The 20,926-nt window shown below is 39.4% G+C and overlaps 1 long non-coding RNA gene across 1 annotated transcript; it reads right to left on the bottom strand.

Annotated features, from left to right (window-relative positions):
• Window positions 1–1,675: 1,675 nt before the first annotated feature.
• On the bottom strand, window positions 1,676–19,845 carry LOC138858126 (uncharacterized). Its single transcript, XR_011397350.1, has 3 exons — window positions 19,509–19,845; window positions 10,585–11,556; window positions 1,676–2,646 (listed from the first exon to the last, which is right to left on the bottom strand). It is a non-coding gene; the product is annotated as an uncharacterized lncRNA (long non-coding RNA).
• Window positions 19,846–20,926: the final 1,081 nt, after the last annotated feature.

Raw genomic sequence — 20,926 nt, 5'->3', positions numbered from 1 at the left:
AAGTTATGCAATCTCCGAAGAAATTGTTCAGATCGGATCACTATAGCATATATCTGCCATACAGACTGAACGATCGGAATCAAGTACTTGCATGGAAAACTTTTTCATTCGACGAGGTATGTTCACAATATTTGGCATGAGTTTTTGCTAGAAGAAGTAATGCAATCTCCGAAGAAATTGTTCAGATCGGATCACTATAGCATATATCTGCCATATAAACTGAACAATCGGAACCAAGTGCTTGCATGGAAAACTCTTTCATTTGACGAGGTATGTTCACAATATTTGGCATGAGTTTTTGCTAGAAGAAGTAATGCAATCTCCGAAGAAATTGTTCAGATCGGATCACTATAGCATATATCTGCCATACAGACTGAACGATCGGAATCAAGTACTTGCATGGAAAACTTTTTCATTCGACGAGGTATGTTCACAATATTTGGCATGAGTTTTTGCTAGAAGAAGTAATGCAATCTCCGAAGAAATTGTTCAGATCGGATCACTATAGCATATATCTGCCATACAGACTGAACGATCGGAATCAAGTGCTTGCATGGAAAACTCTTTCATTTGACGAGGTATGTTCACAATATTTGGCATGAGTTTTTGCTAGAAGAAGTAATGCAATCTCCGAAGAAATTGTTCAGATCGGATCACTATAGCATATATCTGCCATACAGACTGAACGATCGGAATCAAGTGCTTGCATGGAAAACTCTTTCATTTGACGAGGTATGTTCACAATATTTGGCATGAGTTTTTGCTAGAAGAAGTAATGCAATCTCCGAAGAAATTGTTTAGATCGGATCACTATAGCATATATCTGCCATACAGACTGAACGATCGGAATCAAGTACTTGCATGGAAAACTTTTTCATTCGACGAGATATGTTCACAATATTTGGCATAAGTTTTTGCTAGAAGAAGTAATGCAATCTCCGAAGAAATTGTTCAGATCGGACCACTATATCATATATCTGCCATACAAACTGAACGATCGGAATCAAGTGCTTGCATGGAAAACTCTTTCATTTGACGAGGTATGTTCACAATATTTGGCATGAGTTTTTGCTAGAAGAAGTAATGCAATCTCCGAAGAAATTGTTCAGATCGGATCACTATAGCATATATCTGCCATACAGACTGAACGATCGGAATCAAGTACTTGCATGGAAAACTTTTTCATTCGACGAGATATGTTCACAATATTTGGCATGAGTTTTTGCTAGAAGAAGTAATGCAATCTCCGAAGAAATTGTTCAGATCGGATCACTATATCATATATCTGCCATACAAACTGAACGATCGGAATCAAGTGCTTGCATGGAAAACTCTTTCATTTGACGAGGTATGTTCACAATATTTGGCATGAGTTTTTGCTAGAAGAAGTAATGCAATCTCCGAAGAAATTGTTCAGATCGGATCACTATAGCATATATCTGCCATACAAACTGAACGATCGGAATCAAGTGCTTGCATGGAAAACTCTTTCATTTGACGAGGTATGTTCACAATATTTGGCATGAGTTTTTGCTAGAAGAAGTAATGCAATCTCCGAAGAAATTGTTCAGATCGGATCACTATAGCATATATCTGCCATACAGACTGAACGATCGGAATCAAGTACTTGCATGGTATTTATGTAATTAAGAAATTAGTTTTCACTTCACTCACCTTTGTAGGAACGAAACGAAGAGTTGGTTTACGCGGATGCTCGAAAGACGGTCAAATCACTTGCCAGTCGAATGCAAAAAAAGGAGTCGAATGCTACGGGTGCTCGGTTCGCTAGCGAAATCGAAATGCTAAAAAGCGGGCGGGATCCTTCTGTCAGTCCCTTATATATCGGCTGATGTCTTCATGGTGGTGTGATCGGTGTTAAGTTGTATTTGTGTGCGTGTTGGTGCATGGTGTAGTGATGTGGAATGTATGGTAAGTAGGTGTGGAATGTGTGGTGTGAATTGGTGTAGTGTGACAGTGTCTTACGGTGAGGGGGGATTGAGTGGTCATTTAGCCATCCCGGCCCCCCTAGGCAAATTATTAGCCTAGTAGTCGCTGCAGCTGTTGTAACGTTTCTACAACGCTGCTCAGTCCATTGGAACGACGTGGTTGCGGTCTAGGCTGTCGACGCCGTGGGGTTACATTCCGCGGGTGTACCGCACGAGTGGAGGGTCGAGGTCCTGTTGCGCGAATTCGCAGAGTAGGTGGCCGACCAACGTCGCGCCTCGAGGTGCGATGAAGGAGTGTGTGATGTGGTCTGCTGCAAATTTGGCACAGACCCGTGGACACACACTCTTGAGTCCCATGCGTATGCGATAGGCAATTTAGACAGTGCCCATGTGCCTGGGCAACTTGTTGTCGTTGCAACGGTCGCATACTCCTGAAAATCCCACAATGTTGCAGACGATGTGGGCGCCGACAAATGGGACATCGTATACGATGTGCCTCTGAAGGCGGCGATGATAGCGTCGGTGAAGGTCGCGTGCCACCGCGAGGAACTGGTGCTGACCTAGGTGTCGTTGCAGGTGCGCTTGCAGGGGCAGTTGCAGCTGCAGATCGGGGCGTTGGGGTAGGCCCCGTGCGTGGCACGTTGGTAGCCGAGCGCACAGTTGGCGTGGGAGTAGTTGGCGTATCCACATCCATGTTAATCTGTATGAAAAAGTTGTTTAATAATGCAGACTTGTCATAGAAAGGATATGGATGATCGTGCCACGTTATGTGGCATGAATGGGTCATCGTATTGATCGACCATTTTTTTATTAGGTATTTGTTATTTAAACGGTTATTAACGAGTTTTTCGGTTTTTTGCTTATTGATTTGGTTATTTTATTGAATTGCGGTAGTATCGGTTGATTGTGTGCGATTTGCTGTGTCACTATTATCGGCGGTTGGGAGAAAGCATAGCTTCACGAGCGGTCTGGTTAGCATTCCGCTTTGTGTACGAAGATCAACCACTCGTATGTGACCGTCGGAGCCGTAATGTAGCTTTTCTATGCGCCCAAGCCGCCATTCGGTAGGAGGTAGACAATCATCATGGATAATGACACAATCTACAAGCTTTGGTGCTTGTTCAGGAGTCTTCCAACGGTATCGTTTATGGAGATCCTTTATGTATTCTTCTTTCCATCGACGGCTGAAATCGTGATGGAGAATTTTAATTCTTTCCCAGCGATTTAGTAAGGATAGCGACTCCACGCCTGGCTCAGGTATGGCCAGAATGGGTGTTCCTTTGAGAAAGTGGCCTGGAGTTAAGGCTGTGAAATCGGAGGGATCTTGCGAAAGGATTGTAAGAGGCCGTGAATTGAGAACGGCTTCAATTCGAATTAATAATGTCGTGAATTCTTCGTAATTGAATTTGTAATTTCCAGCTACTTTTTTGAAGTGGGATTTGAAGCTTTTTACAGCTGATTCCCATAAACCACCCATATGAGGAGCGCTTGGGGGGATGAATTGCCAATTAATGCCTTGGGGCGCGTACTTTTGTACAATCTCAGGTGAGCCTTGTTTGATAAAGTCCACAAATTGTTTTTCGGTGGCTCTTTGAGCACCGATAAATGTTTTACCATTATCGCTCATGATCTTCGATGGAAAGCCGCGTCGACCGACGAAGCGGGCAAATGCCGCAAGGAAAGCCTCCTTCGTCAGATTAGTACAAAGCTCAAGGTGCACTGCTTTTGTCGTAAAACAGACAAAAACAGCCACATAGCCTTTCATCAGAGTGGGAGACCTTAACATGGACGCCTTTATTTGAAAAGGCCCAGCAAAATCGACACCTGTGATGGAGAAAGGGAGAGCGAAGTTGCAGCGTTCCGGAGGAAGTGCTGCCATAATCTGTGTTCGCATCTTTTGCTTGTACGTTGTACAGATTTTGCACAAGAAAATGCACTTCTTTATTTGGGGCTTGAGTCGGGGAATGTAAAATTCCTGGCGGACCATATGTTGCATGAGGCGATGTTCGGCATGAAGCATTAATATGTGGATATAATTGATGAGTAGTGTGGCAAGTCGAGACTTCTCTGGTACAATTATGGGATGGCGTTCGTTATACGTTAGGCTTGAATTGGCAAGCCGACCATTCACACGAAGAAGACCTTTCGTGTCGAGGAATGGATTTAGAACTAAGAGGGGACTTCTCTTGTCAATAGGTTTTGATTCTCTCAAAAGTGATATATCGCGGCTGAAGTAGCGCGCTTGCGTAGATGCGATAAGAGCGACCTTTGCTTTTTGTAAGTCTAGGTTCGTCACTGTATCGAATTGGGAGTGTAATGAAGTTACTCCCTTAAGTTTAATTTTGAGTCGCTATATGAACTTGAGCATGTAAGCGATTACCCTGAGTGCTCGGGGATACGATGAAAATCGTTCGAGGATGTCAGTATCATCCTCTGTTGTGTGAAAAGAGTCAATTTTTCGACTTTCTGGGGCAATTATATTGCGCATGGGCGATTGTGGCCAAGAATCGGGAGATTCTGTTAACCAACGGGGGCCATTCCACCAGAGGGTGGTGGTGGCAAGATGCAGGGGTTTGCATCCTCTTGTACCTAGATCAGCCGGATTGTCAGCACTGGCTACATGTCGCCACGTGGCTGATCCTACTAGGTCAAGGATTTGAGACGTTCGATTGGAAATATACGTCTTCCATGCATGTGGTGGTTTTTCTAACCAGGCGAGTACGATTTCAGAATCGGACCACAGATACAGTTTGTATTTTGCCATGTTTAAATGCATTCGCACCATGGATACTAGTTTGGCTAGTAGTAGCGCTCCACACAGTTCAAGTCGTGGCAGACTTATTGTTTTTAACGGAGCTACTTTTGCTTTTGCTACTAGTAAGTGGCATGTGGTTGCATTGTCGCTTTGTGCGCGAACATATATAGTTGCGCAATATGCCTTTTCAGAAGCGTCACAGAAGCCGTGTAGTTCGACTTTGTGCTCTGGGGCATAATTTACCCATCTGTGAGATATCGTTTAGATTGTTTGCAAACTGGGACCACTTTTCTAAACGAAGTGGTTTTACTTGTTCGTCCCAGTCGGTTCCATCTAGCCATAATTCTTGTATTAGAATTTTGGCTTGTATCATAACTGGCGAAAGCCATCCTGCGGGGTCGAAAAGTTTTGCCACAGAGGATAGAATTTGCCGCTTTGTTATGGCAGATAATGCAGATATTGACTCTGTAGTGTATGAAAACTGGTCAGATATCGCATTCCATTGGATCCCCAGAGTTTTTGTTGTACTTTCCTTTTCGAATTTAAGGAAATTGGTATCCAACAGATTTTCTTTAGGTATGTCCTTTAAGATATTAGGGTGGTTCGCCGTTATCTTTTTCAACGGAAACCCTGCGGTTTTGAGGGCTTTTACCACTCGTGTGACTCGTATGCTTGTGGAAGACTGTGACTTCCAGACAAGATATCGTCTACATATGTTTGTGTTTTTAACACTTTGGTTGCCAGAGGAAATTCTGACCTTGTGTTTTCTGCCAGTTCGTGGAGTGTTCGAATGGCTAAATATGGAGCACAGTTGACGCCAAAGGTAACTGTTTTAAGTTTATAGTCGCGTAGTGGACTATTGGGAGATTTTCGGAAAATAATTCGCTGAAAATCTTGATCGTCTTTATGTACGACTATTTGCCTATACATTTTTTCGACGTCTCCGTTAAATACGTATTTGAATATACGCCAATTTAAAATGAGTAGCATTAAATCTGGTTGGAGCGTGGGTCCCGTAAATAGAATATCATTTAGGGAATTCCCCGAGCTAGTAGATCTTGATGCATTAAAGACAACTCTTACTTTAGTTGTTTTTTTGTCTGGCTTTACTACTGCGTGATGAGGCAAGTAAAATGAGTAATATTTGCCATTTATGATTTTTTTGCATGGGCTTACTTCCTCCATGTGATCTAAATGGAGGTATTCTTCTAACACGCCATCGTATTCTGGCTTAAGCTCACCTTTTTTAAGTAAGTTTTTTTCCATACTTAAAAACTGCTGTATTGCAGAGGTGCGAGAGTGACCTAAGGCGAGTGTGTTAGGAAATTGTTGTTTTAGTGGTAGTCGTACGACGTACCGACCATTATCTATCAGGGGTTGTGATTGATATGGGGGGGAGTTCTTCTAACTCCCAAAACTTTTTAATTGTGAATTGAGGTATTCGTTTGAGATTTCCTCAACCTGAGTAGTCACGGTTGTAACTGGTTCCGGAACTAGTCCACTTAGGATCCAACCGAAAATAGTATTTTGTGCCAGAAGTGTATTTGAAATTTTCTCAATACCTTCGAGTATTATCTGTGGTATGAGATCGCTGCCTAATAGAAGGTCTATTTGAGCGGGAGTGTTGCAGTTGGGATCTGCCAGCTTTAGGTGTGAAACCTTTTGCCAATGCTTGCTATTTATGTGATAGCTTGGAAGCATATTTGTAAGTTGCGGTAAGACTATTGCTTCTGCTTGTATGTGCTTATCCGCTTGGGGGGAAATTAAGGTAATGGGGCAGATTTTATTAGAGTTTTGAACTACTCTTCCGCCCATTCCTGTAATTTCAAAGTTGGCTTGTTTTGTTGGCAATTGTAGCCTAATTTGAGCCCTAGACGCTATAAAAGATCGTTGTGATCCTTGGTCTATTAAGGCCCTAAGTTTAAACAGCTCTCCTCGGTGTTCGATGGAGACGACTGCTGTGGGTAGTAGTACTCTACTTTGAATTTCGCTGTGTAGCGTTTGGGTTTTTAATGCCTTTGAGCAGCATGGTGCTTCTTGGCAATTTTCGGGATTTCGCACTTCGGGATTTGCTGTTGCAACTAAACCCGTGGCTCTTTTCATATTTGCGCTGTTTGGGGGTGAGCTGGAAAATGTGCTGTAATGCAGCATTGAATGATGTCGTTTATGACAATAAACGCAATTAAATTTGCTTTCGCACTCTTTAAGTGTATGTGCATGTGATAGGCAATTTGTACAAAGTCTTTTTGTTCTCACAAAATTGTTCCTATCGACAATATTTAATTTTTTGAATTTATCGCAAGATTTAAGTTTATGCCCTCCTGTACACAGTTCGCATGACGTTTGTTTATACTGTTCTGACGTGAACGATTGATTTTTAAAGAAACTTCTATTTAAATGGTTATTGCTACTGGTTTGGGGTCTATTAAAGCTTCTATTGAGGTCGTTTTGAACGTTTTTAGTTCTAACTAGTTTTTTGTCTACCCTTTCTGCTATTTCATATTGGGTAGTTAGAAATTCTTTCATTTGCTGCCACGTTGGGCATTTTTTCCGAGATGAGAGCGATTGCTCCCACAAAAGTAACGATTTTTCTGGTAATGCCGCGGTGCATATATTTACCAGAATAGGGTCCCAGCTGTCTGTGGGAATATTTTGTGTCGATAAAACCGACAAACAATTAGAAACAGTGGATTGTAGTCTAATGAATTCATCACTTGTTTCTTTCTGAATTTTAGGCAAGTTCATTAGTATCGTTACTTGCTTATCGACCAATATTCTTTCATTTTCGTATCTCGCTTTTAGAGCTTCCCAAGCCAAATTGAAATTATCGTCATTTAGTGCGAACTGTTTGACTATGACGCCTGCTTGACCTTTTGTTTTGTATCGGAGGTGATACAATTTTTGTGCATTTGTTAATTTTGGGTGGTTTATGTAAACGGCTGTAAACATGTCCCGGAAGGACGGCCATTGTTCATAACCACCATGAAAGATTTCGGTATCACATGTGGGCACCTTGAGATGGATGCCTGAATTTGACTCTTGACATTGAATTTGTGGCAGCTCTACTCTCGGATGTGGAGCAGGTGCTATGGCTTTAATTAATTTTAATTGATCCGAAATCATTGCTTTTGTTTCTTCAAACTGGTCTAAGCAGTTTTCGTACTTGGCGTAAGCCGAGGATTTAAAATTTTCAGGTAGATCTGAGTCGTCAGATTCTACGATTGCGTCATATGCAGCTTGGAGACGTGTCCAAAAATTGTCAAGATTGTCTTTTTTAATTTCTAATACCGATTCAGAATTGTTCTGAATCGGCGAAGATGAAAATCGAGTGCAGTATCGTATTAGACTGTCACTCTCAGAGATAAATTTGGTGTATGAAATATCTTTCACCCGTTTTTGTTTTGTAGCACCTTGCTTTGAGCGTGTAGCTTCTGCAGGTGTACATGGACTCTTTTCTTCAGAAATCATTTTAGGTACTTTTAGCGACTGTGTTGATTTGGATTCTTTTGAATCTGAGCTCATTTAAAAATTGTATGAAATAAATTCAAAATTCCTCAGTGTCGACTGATGGATAATTCAGGAAATTTCTTCGTATATAGAAATCTGAATGAAAGCTCTTTTTAGTGAGTAGAGTTTTCCACTTTAAACAAAATTAAGATTAATTTTCGTATATATGTATAACCGTAAACATTTTTTTTTTTGTTAATTAACGTTTTAATTTGAAAATAACTGAAATACCCGGATTCAGTTGTTATAGATACCGGTGCGTATTTCTTTTTAATTTAATTTAACAATGTATTGAATAAATTGTTTATCTATTTTATTTTTTATTTTTTGATGTCCTTATTTAGGGGTATGTAGGTATACCCTAATGCGTGGACTTGTAGATATGTATTTATGTACTTGAGCAATTGAGAGCTCGTTGAAGAGATCAATGCACTTTGTACCTAGGTATACACGAATTATTGTGCTGAAATGTTTGTGCGCAATCCTGCTTGTGTTTGTTTGCCAAAGAACAAGGGGTATTGCGGGATATTTGCCAAAATGGACTTTGAAGCAATTTTTAGTTGAGAATTTTGTATATTGTGTTTAGCTTTCTTTTACCAAAAAAAAAAATTTTTATTTGATTTTTTTTTTTTTTGGAATTATTAATTATTTGTTGCTATTTAACCGCGCTGTTTAATCAGTTTTAAAATAATCGATATTTAAATAATTAAATGAATTAAAAATATGTATTTGTACCCACTGTATGTGGGTTATGTGCATAGGCAGATCGGATGCCGTATGTACAAGTGCGTATGTGTACGACTGTGCACGCGTGATATTTCTCGCGGTGAGAGAAGAATGTGGAGAAAAGTAAAAATTGTAATACGCAGGTATTTTGCCGACTGCGCTTATGTTACTTTATTCTGATATAATATATATGTAAAAATATAAGTGAGTGTTTAGTTATAAGATTTATCGGCAAATGCAATTTGCATATTGTTTGCCGATTGAATGTATATATATGTATGTTTGTATGTTTGTATGTTTGTCTCTTTGCTGTAATTGTTATTGTGCCTTTAGCTTACTTATCGTTACACAGTCCTGCTTATTGCTTTATTAAGCCTAAGGGGTACTGCCGGAATTCTTCGCAAGTAAATACTTGAATTTTTATTTTTTATTTTCTGGTTGTTGTGTGTATATATATATACAAATGTAAGCACATAAGTTTAGGCAATCAATAATTTGTTAATATAATACATATATACATATATGTGTAAATATAAGTATATATGTATATTAGTGTATTAACCCAATTTTTTGTTTTTTATGTATCGGTTTTTTTGAAATTTTCCGTTAACGTTAGGAAAATTTATAAGTATATAGTACTTAAATTTTTAGTTCCGTTTTTTTTTTTTTTTTTTATATATACTTTCCGTTAACGTTTCCTGTACCCGTGGGTTCAAACTGTTACAACGGATTTTCCTAGTTTTAAGGGTATACAGGATTTAAATACAAACATACATATATAATTAATAAGAAAAATGAAAACGATACACTCACTTTGTCTCGCCTCAAGGGGGTTTTGGGGAGAATGTAAGCGGTTTAATTTAGAGGGTTTTTTGGGTTCCTTATTTCCCAACTTCCTTCACTCCAGCTGTCCTGATGCCTATTGTGCAGCTCTCTTCCTGTGTTTTGTTGTTGTTGGCTGCTATATATTTTGTTTTAGTCTCGCGCCCGTTTTAGATTAATATTTTTTTTGTTTTTTTGTTGTATATTTTCGGGTTTCGCGCCGCGTTTAGTTTTTTTGTTTTTTGGTTTCGCGCCCGTTTGTTTTTGTGTTAAAGTAATTTTTGCTTTTATGTTTTTGTAGCACTGTTAATATGTTTTGCCTCTTTTCTTCATATGTGTATATGTACGAACATATGTTCGGTCACTCAACTTCACTAATCTTTTTATACATATGTATGTATGTATGTATATATATGTACCAATATTTCTTTTTTTTTTTTTTTTTTGTACACTGCACTTCGCTTATGCTCACATTTGATTTTTTTTTTTTTTGTTTTTTGTTTGTTCACTTCTTGGAACCGCACCTTTGTCACTGCACCTTTTTGATTTTTGTTGTTTTTAATGAGATATATATATATATTTTTCCTGTTTTTTGTTTTTTTTTTGTTCAATTTCTGACACATCACCTTTTTCGTTTTTGTTCACTTTTTCACTGCACTTGTTTTTTGTTTAAATGCACTGGTTCTCTTTTTTTTTTTTTCACTGTTTGTTAATTTTTTGTTTTTTCTTTTTTTTTTTTTTTTTATGTTTTGTACCCCATAGTGCCGTCCACTAGGGCTCGAAGGACCATATTTATGTAATTAAGAAATTAGTTTTCACTTCACTCACCTTTGTAGGAACGAAACGAAGAGTTGGTTTACGCGGATGCTCGAAAGACGGTCAAATCACTTGCCAGTCGAATGCAAAAAAAGGAGTCGAATGCTACGGGTGCTCGGTTCGCTAGCGAAATCGAAATGCTAAAAAGCGGGCGGGATCCTTCTGTCAGTCCCTTATATATCGGCTGATGTCTTCATGGTGGTGTGATCGGTGTTAAGTTGTATTTGTGTGCGTGTTGGTGCATGGTGTAGTGATGTGGAATGTATGGTAAGTAGGTGTGGAATGTGTGGTGTGAATTGGTGTAGTGTGACAGTGTCTTACGGTGAGGGGGGATTGAGTGGTCATTTAGCCATCCCGGCCCCCCTAGGCAAATTATTAGCCTAGTAGTCGCTGCAGCTGTTGTAACGTTTCTACAACGCTGCTCAGTCCATTGGAACGACGTGGTTGCGGTCTAGGCTGTCGACGCCGTGGGGTTACATTCCGCGGGTGTACCGCACGAGTGGAGGGTCGAGGTCCTGTTGCGCGAATTCGCAGAGTAGGTGGCCGACCAACGTCGCGCCTCGAGGTGCGATGAAGGAGTGTGTGATGTGGTCTGCTGCAAATTTGGCACAGACCCGTGGACACACACTCTTGAGTCCCATGCGTATGCGATAGGCAATTTAGACAGTGCCCATGTGCCTGGGCAACTTGTTGTCGTTGCAACGGTCGCATACTCCTGAAAATCCCACAATGTTGCAGACGATGTGGGCGCCGACAAATGGGACATCGTATACGATGTGCCTCTGAAGGCGGCGATGATAGCGTCGGTGAAGGTCGCGTGCCACCGCGAGGAACTGGTGCTGACCTAGGTGTCGTTGCAGGTGCGCTTGCAGGGGCAGTTGCAGCTGCAGATCGGGGCGTTGGGGTAGGCCCCGTGCGTGGCACGTTGGTAGCCGAGCGCACAGTTGGCGTGGGAGTAGTTGGCGTATCCACATCCATGTTAATCTGTATGAAAAAGTTGTTTAATAATGCAGACTTGTCATAGAAAGGATATGGATGATCGTGCCACGTTATGTGGCATGAATGGGTCATCGTATTGATCGACCATTTTTTTATTAGGTATTTGTTATTTAAACGGTTATTAACGAGTTTTTCGGTTTTTTGCTTATTGATTTGGTTATTTTATTGAATTGCGGTAGTATCGGTTGATTGTGTGCGATTTGCTGTGTCACTATTATCGGCGGTTGGGAGAAAGCATAGCTTCACGAGCGGTCTGGTTAGCATTCCGCTTTGTGTACGAAGATCAACCACTCGTATGTGACCGTCGGAGCCGTAATGTAGCTTTTCTATGCGCCCAAGCCGCCATTCGGTAGGAGGTAGACAATCATCATGGATAATGACACAATCTACAAGCTTTGGTGCTTGTTCAGGAGTCTTCCAACGGTATCGTTTATGGAGATCCTTTATGTATTCTTCTTTCCATCGACGGCTGAAATCGTGATGGAGAATTTTAATTCTTTCCCAGCGATTTAGTAAGGATAGCGACTCCACGCCTGGCTCAGGTATGGCCAGAATGGGTGTTCCTTTGAGAAAGTGGCCTGGAGTTAAGGCTGTGAAATCGGAGGGATCTTGCGAAAGGATTGTAAGAGGCCGTGAATTGAGAACGGCTTCAATTCGAATTAATAATGTCGTGAATTCTTCGTAATTGAATTTGTAATTTCCAGCTACTTTTTTGAAGTGGGATTTGAAGCTTTTTACAGCTGATTCCCATAAACCACCCATATGAGGAGCGCTTGGGGGGATGAATTGCCAATTAATGCCTTGGGGCGCGTACTTTTGTACAATCTCAGGTGAGCCTTGTTTGATAAAGTCCACAAATTGTTTTTCGGTGGCTCTTTGAGCACCGATAAATGTTTTACCATTATCGCTCATGATCTTCGATGGAAAGCCGCGTCGACCGACGAAGCGGGCAAATGCCGCAAGGAAAGCCTCCTTCGTCAGATTAGTACAAAGCTCAAGGTGCACTGCTTTTGTCGTAAAACAGACAAAAACAGCCACATAGCCTTTCATCAGAGTGGGAGACCTTAACATGGACGCCTTTATTTGAAAAGGCCCAGCAAAATCGACACCTGTGATGGAGAAAGGGAGAGCAAAGTTGCAGCGTTCCGGAGGAAGTGCTGCCATAATCTGTGTTCGCATCTTTTGCTTGTACGTTGTACAGATTTTGCACAAGAAAATGCACTTCTTTATTTGGGGCTTGAGTCGGGGAATGTAAAATTCCTGGCGGACCATATGTTGCATGAGGCGATGTTCGGCATGAAGCATTAATATGTGGATATAATTGATGAGTAGTGTGGCAAGTCGAGACTTCTCTGGTACAATTATGGGATGGCGTTCGTTATACGTTAGGCTTGAATTGGCAAGCCGACCATTCACACGAAGAAGACCTTTCGTGTCGAGGAATGGATTTAGAACTAAGAGGGGACTTCTCTTGTCAATAGGTTTTGATTCTCTCAAAAGTGATATATCGCGGCTGAAGTAGCGCGCTTGCGTAGATGCGATAAGAGCGACCTTTGCTTTTTGTAAGTCTAGGTGCGTCACTGTATCGCATTGGGAGTGTACTGAAGTTACTCCTTTAAGTTTAATTTTGAGTCGCTCTATGAACTTGAGCATATAAGCGATTACCCTGAGGGCTCGTGGGAACGATGAAAATCGTTCGAGAATGTCAGTATCATCCACTGTTGTGTGAAAAGAGTCGATTTTTCGACTTTCTGGGGCAATTATATTGCGCATGGGCGATTGTGGCCAAGAATCGGGAGATTCTGTTAACCAACGGGGGCCATTCCACCAGAGGGTGGTGGTGGCAAGATGCAGGGGTTTGCATCCTCTTGTACCTAGATCAGCCGGATTGTCAGCACTGGCTACATGTCGCCACGTGGCTGATCCTACTAGGTCAAGGATTTGAGACGTTCGATTGGAAATATACGTCTTCCATGCATGTGGTGGTTTTTCTAACCAGGCGAGTACGATTTCAGAATCGGACCACAGATATAGTTTGTATTTTGCCATGTTTAAATGCATTCGCACCATGGATACTAGTTTGGCTAGTAGTAGCGCTCCACACAGTTCAAGTCGTGGCAGACTTATTGTTTTTAACGGAGCTACTTTTGCTTTTGCTACTAGTAAGTGGCATGTGGTTGCATTGTCGCTTTGTGCGCGAACATATATAGTTGCGCAATATGCCTTTTCAGAAGCGTCACAGAAGCCGTGTAGTTCGACTTTGTGCTCTGGGGCATAATTTACCCATCTGTGAGATATCGTTTAGATTGTTTGCAAACTGGGACCACTTTTCTAAACGAAGTGGTTTTACTTGTTCGTCCCAGTCGGTTCCATCTAGCCATAATTCTTGTATTAGAATTTTGGCTTGTATCATAACTGGCGAAAGCCATCCTGCGGGGTCGAAAAGTTTTGCCACAGAGGATAGAATTTGCCGCTTTGTTATGGCAGATAATGCAGATATTGACTCTGTAGTGTATGAAAACTGGTCAGATATCGCATTCCATTGGATCCCCAGAGTTTTTGTTGTACTTTCCTTTTCGAATTTAAGGAAATTGGTATCCAACAGATTTTCTTTAGGTATGTCCTTTAAGATATTAGGGTGGTTCGCCGTTATCTTTTTCAACGGAAACCCTGCGGTTTTGAGGGCTTTTACCACTCGTGTGACTCGTATGCTTGTGGAAGACTGTGACTTCCAGACAAGATATCGTCTACATATGTTTGTGTTTTTAACACTTTGGTTGCCAGAGGAAATTCTGACCTTGTGTTTTCTGCCAGTTCGTGGAGTGTTCGAATGGCTAAATATGGAGCACAGTTGACGCCAAAGGTAACTGTTTTAAGTTTATAGTCGCGTAGTGGACTATTGGGAGATTTTCGGAAAATAATTCGCTGAAAATCTTGATCGTCTTTATGTACGACTATTTGCCTATACATTTTTTCGACGTCTCCGTTAAATACGTATTTGAATATACGCCAATTTAAAATGAGTAGCATTAAATCTGGTTGGAGCGTGGGTCCCGTAAATAGAATATCATTTAGGGAATTCCCCGAGCTAGTAGATCTTGATGCATTAAAGACAACTCTTACTTTAGTTGTTTTTTTGTCTGGCTTTACTACTGCGTGATGAGGCAAGTAAAATGAGTAATATTTGCCATTTATGATTTTTTCGCATGGGCTTACTTCCTCCATGTGATCTAAATGGAGGTATTCTTCTAACACGCCATCGTATTCTGGCTTAAGCTCACCTTTTTTAAGTAAGTTTTTTTCCATACTTAAAAACTGCTGTATTGCAGAGGTGCGAGAGTGACCTAAGGCGAGTGTGTTAGGAAATTGTTGTTTTAGTGGTAGTCGTACGACGTACCGACCATTATCTGATCTAGTAGTTGTGGCTTTGTAAAAGTCTTCACAATACTGATCTTCAGGGGTTGTGATTGATATGGGGGGGAGTTCTTCTAACTCCCAAAACTTTTTAATTGTGAATTGAGGTATTCGTTTGAGATTTCCTCAACCTGAGTAGTCACGGTTGTAACTGGTTCCGGAACTAGTCCACTTAGGATCCAACCGAAAATAGTATTTTGTGCCAGAAGTGTATTTGAAATTTTCTCAACACCTTCGAGTATTATCTGTGGTATGAGATCGCTGCCTAATAGAAGGTCTATTTGAGCGGGAGTGTTGCAGTTGGGATCTGCCAGCTTTAGGTGTGAAACCTTTTGCCAATGCTTGCTATTTATGTGATAGCTTGGAAGCATATTTGTAAGTTGCGGTAAGACTATTGCTTCTGCTTGTATGTGCTTATCCGCTTGGGGGGAAATTAAGGTAATGGGGCAGATTTTATTAGAGTTTTGAACTACTCTTCCGCCCATTCCTGTAATTTCAAAGTTGGCTTGTTTTGTTGGCAATTGTAGCCTAATTTGAGCCCTAGACGCTATAAAAGATCGTTGTGATCCTTGGTCTATTAAGGCCCTAAGTTTAAACAGCTCTCCTCGGTGTTCGATGGAGACGACTGCTGTGGGTAGTAGTACTCTACTTTGAATTTCGCTGTGTAGCGTTTGGGTTTTTAATGCCTTTGAGCAGCATGGTGCTTCTTGGCAATTTTCGGGATTTCGCACTTCGGGATTTGCTGTTGCAACTAAACCCGTGGCTCTTTTCATATTTGCGCTGTTTGGGGGTGAGCTGGAAAATGTGCTGTAATGCAGCATTGAATGATGTCGTTTATGACAATAAACGCAATTAAATTTGCTTTCGCACTCTTTAAGTGTATGTGCATGTGATAGGCAATTTGTACAAAGTCTTTTTGTTCTCACAAAATTGTTCCTATCGACAATATTTAATTTTTTGAATTTATCGCAAGATTTAAGTTTATGCCCTCCTGTACACAGTTCGCATGACGTTTGTTTATACTGTTCTGACGTGAACGATTGATTTTTAAAGAAACTTCTATTTAAATGGTTATTGCTACTGGTTTGGGGTCTATTAAAGCTTCTATTGAGGTCGTTTTGAACGTTTTTAGTTCTAACTAGTTTTTTGTCTACCCTTTCTGCTATTTCATATTGGGTAGTTAGAAATTCTTTCATTTGCTGCCACGTTGGGCATTTTTTCCGAGATGAGAGCGATTGCTCCCACAAAAGTAACGATTTTTCTGGTAATGCCGCGGTGCATATATTTACCAGAATAGGGTCCCAGCTGTCTGTGGGAATATTTTGTGTCGATAAAACCGACAAACAATTAGAAACAGTGGATTGTAGTCTAATGAATTCATCACTTGTTTCTTTCTGAATTTTAGGCAAGTTCATTAGTATCGTTACTTGCTTATCGACCAATATTCTTTCATTTTCGTATCTCGCTTTTAGAGCTTCCCAAGCCAAATTGAAATTATCGTCATTTAGTGCGAACTGTTTGACTATGACGCCTGCTTGACCTTTTGTTTTGTATCGGAGGTGATACAATTTTTGTGCATTTGTTAATTTTGGGTGGTTTATGTAAACGGCTGTAAACATGTCCCGGAAGGACGGCCATTGTTCATAACCACCATGAAAGATTTCGGTATCACATGTGGGCACCTTGAGATGGATGCCTGAATTTGACTCTTGACATTGAATTTGTGGCAGCTCTACTCTCGGATGTGGAGCAGGTGCTATGGCTTTAATTAATTTTAATTGATCCGAAATCATTGCTTTTGTTTCTTCAAACTGGTCTAAGCAGTTTTCGTACTTGGCGTAAGCCGAGGATTTAAAATTTTCAGGTAGATCTGAGTCGTCAGATTCTACGATTGCGTCATATGCAGCTTGGAGACGTGTCCAAAAATTGTCAAGATTGTCTTTTTTAATTTCTAATACCGATTCAGAATTGTCCTGAATCGGCGAAGATGAAAATCGTCACTCTCAGAGATAAATTTGGTGTATGAAATATCTTTCACCCGTTTTTGTTTTGTAGCACCTTGCTTTGAGCGTGTAGCTTCTGCAGGTGTACATGGACTCTTTTCTTCAGAAATCATTTTAGGTACTTTTAGCGACTGTGTTGATTTGGATTCTTTTGAATCTGAGCTCATTTAAAAATTGTATGAAATAAATTCAAAATTCCTCAGTGTCGACTGATGGATAATTCAGGAAATTTCTTCGTATATAGAAATCTGAATGAAAGCTCTTTTTAGTGAGTAGAGTTTTCCACTTTAAACAAAGATTAATTTTCGTATATATGTATAACCGTAAAAATTTTTTTTTTTGTTAATTAACGTTTTAATTTGAAAATAACTGAAATACCCGGATTCAGTTGTTATAGATACCGGTGCGTATTTCTTTTTAATTTAATTTAACAATGTATTGAATAAATTGTTTATCTATTTTATTTTTTATTTTTAGATGTCCTTATTTAGGGGTATGTAGGTATACCCTAATGCGTGGACTTGTAGATATGTATTTATGTACTTGAGCAATTGAGAGCTCGTTGAAGAGATCAATGCACTTTGTACCTAGGTATACACGAATTATTGTGCTGAAATGTTTGTGCGCAATCCTGCTTGTGTTTGTTTGCCAAGAACAAGGGGTATTGCGGGATATTTGCCAAAATGGACTTTGAAGCAATTTTTAGTTGAGAATTTTGTATATTGTGTTTAGCTTTCTTTTACCAAAAAAAAAAATTTTTATTTGATTTTTTTTTTTTTGTAATTATTAATTATTTGTTGCTATTTAACCGCGCTGTTTAATCAGTTTTAAAATAATCGATATTTAAATAATTAAATGAATTAAAAATATGTATTTGTACCCACTGTATGTGGGTTATGTGCATAGGCAGATCGGATGCCGTATGTACAAGTGCGTATGTGTACGACTGTGCACGCGTGATATTTCTCGCGGTGAGAGAAGAATGTGGAGAAAAGTAAAAATTGTAATACGCAGGTATTTTGCCGACTGCGCTTATGTTACTTTATTCTGATATAATATATATGTAAAAATATAAGTGAGTGTTTAGTTATAAGATTTATCGGCAAATGCAATTTGCATATTGTTTGCCGATTGAATGTATATATATGTATGTTTGTATGTTTGTATGTTTGTCTCTTTGCTGTAATTGTTATTGTGCCTTTAGCTTACTTATCGTTACACAGTCCTGCTTATTGCTTTATTAAGCCTAAGGGGTACTGCCGGAATTCTTCGCAAGTAAATACTTGAATTTTTATTTTTTATTTTCTGGTTGTTGTGTGTATATATATATACAAATGTAAGCACATAAGTTTAGGCAATCAATAATTTGTTAATATAATACATATATACATAAATGTGTAAATATAAGTATATATGTATATTAGTGTATTAACCCAATTTTTTGTTTTTTATGTATCGGTTTTTTTGAAATTTTCCGTTAACGTTAGGAAAATTTATAAGTATATAGTACTTAAATTTTTAGTTCCGTTTTTTTTTTTTTTTTATATATATACTTTCCGTTAACGTTTCCTGTACCCGTGGGTTCAAACTGTTACAACGGATTTTCCTAGTTTTAAGGGTATACAGGATTTAAATACAAACATACATATATAATTAATAAGAAAAATGAAAACGATACACTCACTTTGTCTCGCCTCAAGGGGGTTTTGGGGAGAATGTAAGCGGTTTAATTTAGAGGGTTTTTTGGGTTCCTTATTTCCCAACTTCCTTCACTCCAGCTGTCCTGATGCCTATTGTGCAGCTCTCTTCCTGTGTTTTGTTGTTGTTGGCTGCTATATATTTTGTTTTAGTCTCGCGCCCGTTTTAGATTAATATTTTTTTTGTTTTTTTGTTGTATATTTTCGGGTTTCGCGCCGCGTTTAGTTTTTTTGTTTTTTGGTTTCGCGCCCGTTTGTTTTTGTGTTAAAGTAATTTTTGCTTTTATGTTTTTGTAGCACTGTTAATATGTTTTGCCTCTTTTCTTCATATGTGTATATGTACGAACATATGTTCGGTCACTCAACTTCACTAATCTTTTTATACATATGTATGTATGTATGTATATATATGTACCAATATTTCTTTTTTTTTTTTTTTTTGTACACTGCACTTCGCTTATGCTCACATTTGATTTTTTTTTTTTTTTGTTTTTTGTTTGTTCACTTCTTGGAACCGCACCTTTGTCACTGCACCTTTTTGATTTTTGTTGTTTTTAATGAGATATATATATATATTTTTCCTGTTTTTTGTTTTTTTTTTTGTTCAATTTCTGACACATCACCTTTTTCGTGTTTGTTCACTTTTTCACTGCACTTGTTTTTTGTTTAAATGCACTGGTTCTCTTTTTTTTTTTTTTCACTGTTTGTTAATTTTTTGTTTTTTCTTTTTTTTTTTTTTATGTTTTGTACCCCATAGTGCCGTCCACTAGGGCTCGAAGGACCATATTTATGTAATTAAGAAATTAGTTTTCACTTCACTCACCTTTGTAGGAACGAAACGAAGAGTTGGTTTACGCGGATGCTCGAAAGACGGTCAAATCACTTGCCAGTCGAATGCAAAAAAAGGAGTCGAATGATACGGGTGCTCGGTTCGCTAGCGAAATCGAAATGCTAAAAAGCGGGCGGGATCCTTCTGTCAGTCCCTTATATATCGGCTGATGTCTTCATGGTGGTGTGATCGGTGTTAAGTTGTATTTGTGTGCGTGTTGGTGCATGGTGTAGTGATGTGGAATGTATGGTAAGTAGGTGTGGAATGTGTGGTGTGAATTGGTGTAGTGTGACAGTGTCTTACGGTGAGGGGGGATTGAGTGGTCATTTAGCCACATGGAAAACTTTTTCATTTGACGAGGTATGTTCACAATATTTGGCATGAGTTTTTGCTAGAAGAAGTAATGCAATCTCCGAAGAAATTGTTCAGATCGGATCACTATAGCATATATCTGCCATACAAACTGAACGATCGGAATCAAGTGCTTGCATGGAAAACTCTTTCATTTGACGAGGTATGTTCACAATATGTGGCATGAGTTTTTGCTAGAAGAAGTAATGCAATCTCCGAAGAAATTGTTCAGATCGGATCACTATAGCATATATCTGCCATACAGACTGAACGATCGGAATCAAGTGCTTGCATGGAAAACTCTTTCATTTGACGAGGTATGTTCACAATATTTGGCATGAGTTTTTGCTAGAAGAAGTAATGCAATCTCCGAAGAAATTGTTCAGATCGGATCACTATAGCATATATCTGCCATACAGACTGAACGATCGGAATCAAGTACTTGCATGGAAAACTTTTTCATTTGACGAGGTATGTTCACGAAATTCGGCATGAGTTATTGCTAGAAGAAGTAATGCAATCTCCGAAGAAATTATTCAGATCGGATCACTATAGCATATATCTGCCATACAAACTGAACGATCGGAATCAAGTACTTGCATGGAAAACGTTTTCATTTGACGCGGTATGTTCACAATATTTGGCATGAGTTTTTGCTAGAAGAAGTAATGCAATCTCCGAAGAAATTGTTCAGATCGGATCACTATAGCATATATCTGCCATACAAACTGAACGATCGGAATCAAGTGCTTGCATGGAAAACTCTTTCATTTGACGAGGTATGTTCACAATATTTGGCATGAGTTTTTGCTAGAAGAAGTAATGCAATCTCCGAAGAAATTGTTCAGATCGGATCACTATAGCATATATCTGCCATACAAACTGAACGATCGGAATCAAGTGCTTGCATGGAAAACTCTTTCATTTGACGAGGTATGTTCACAATATTTGGCATGAGTTTTTGCTAGAAGAAGTAATGCAATCTCCGAAGAAATTGTTCAGATCGGATCACTATAGCATATATCTGCCATACAGACTGAACGATCGGAATCAAGTACTTG

Source organism: Bactrocera oleae, chromosome X (genome assembly GCF_042242935.1).
Source record: "Bactrocera oleae isolate idBacOlea1 chromosome X, idBacOlea1, whole genome shotgun sequence".
Lineage (NCBI taxonomy): Eukaryota > Metazoa > Arthropoda > Insecta > Diptera > Tephritidae > Bactrocera > Bactrocera oleae.
Note: the sequence above shows the minus strand (reverse complement) of the source record. Positions and strands in the feature narration are given on the sequence as shown.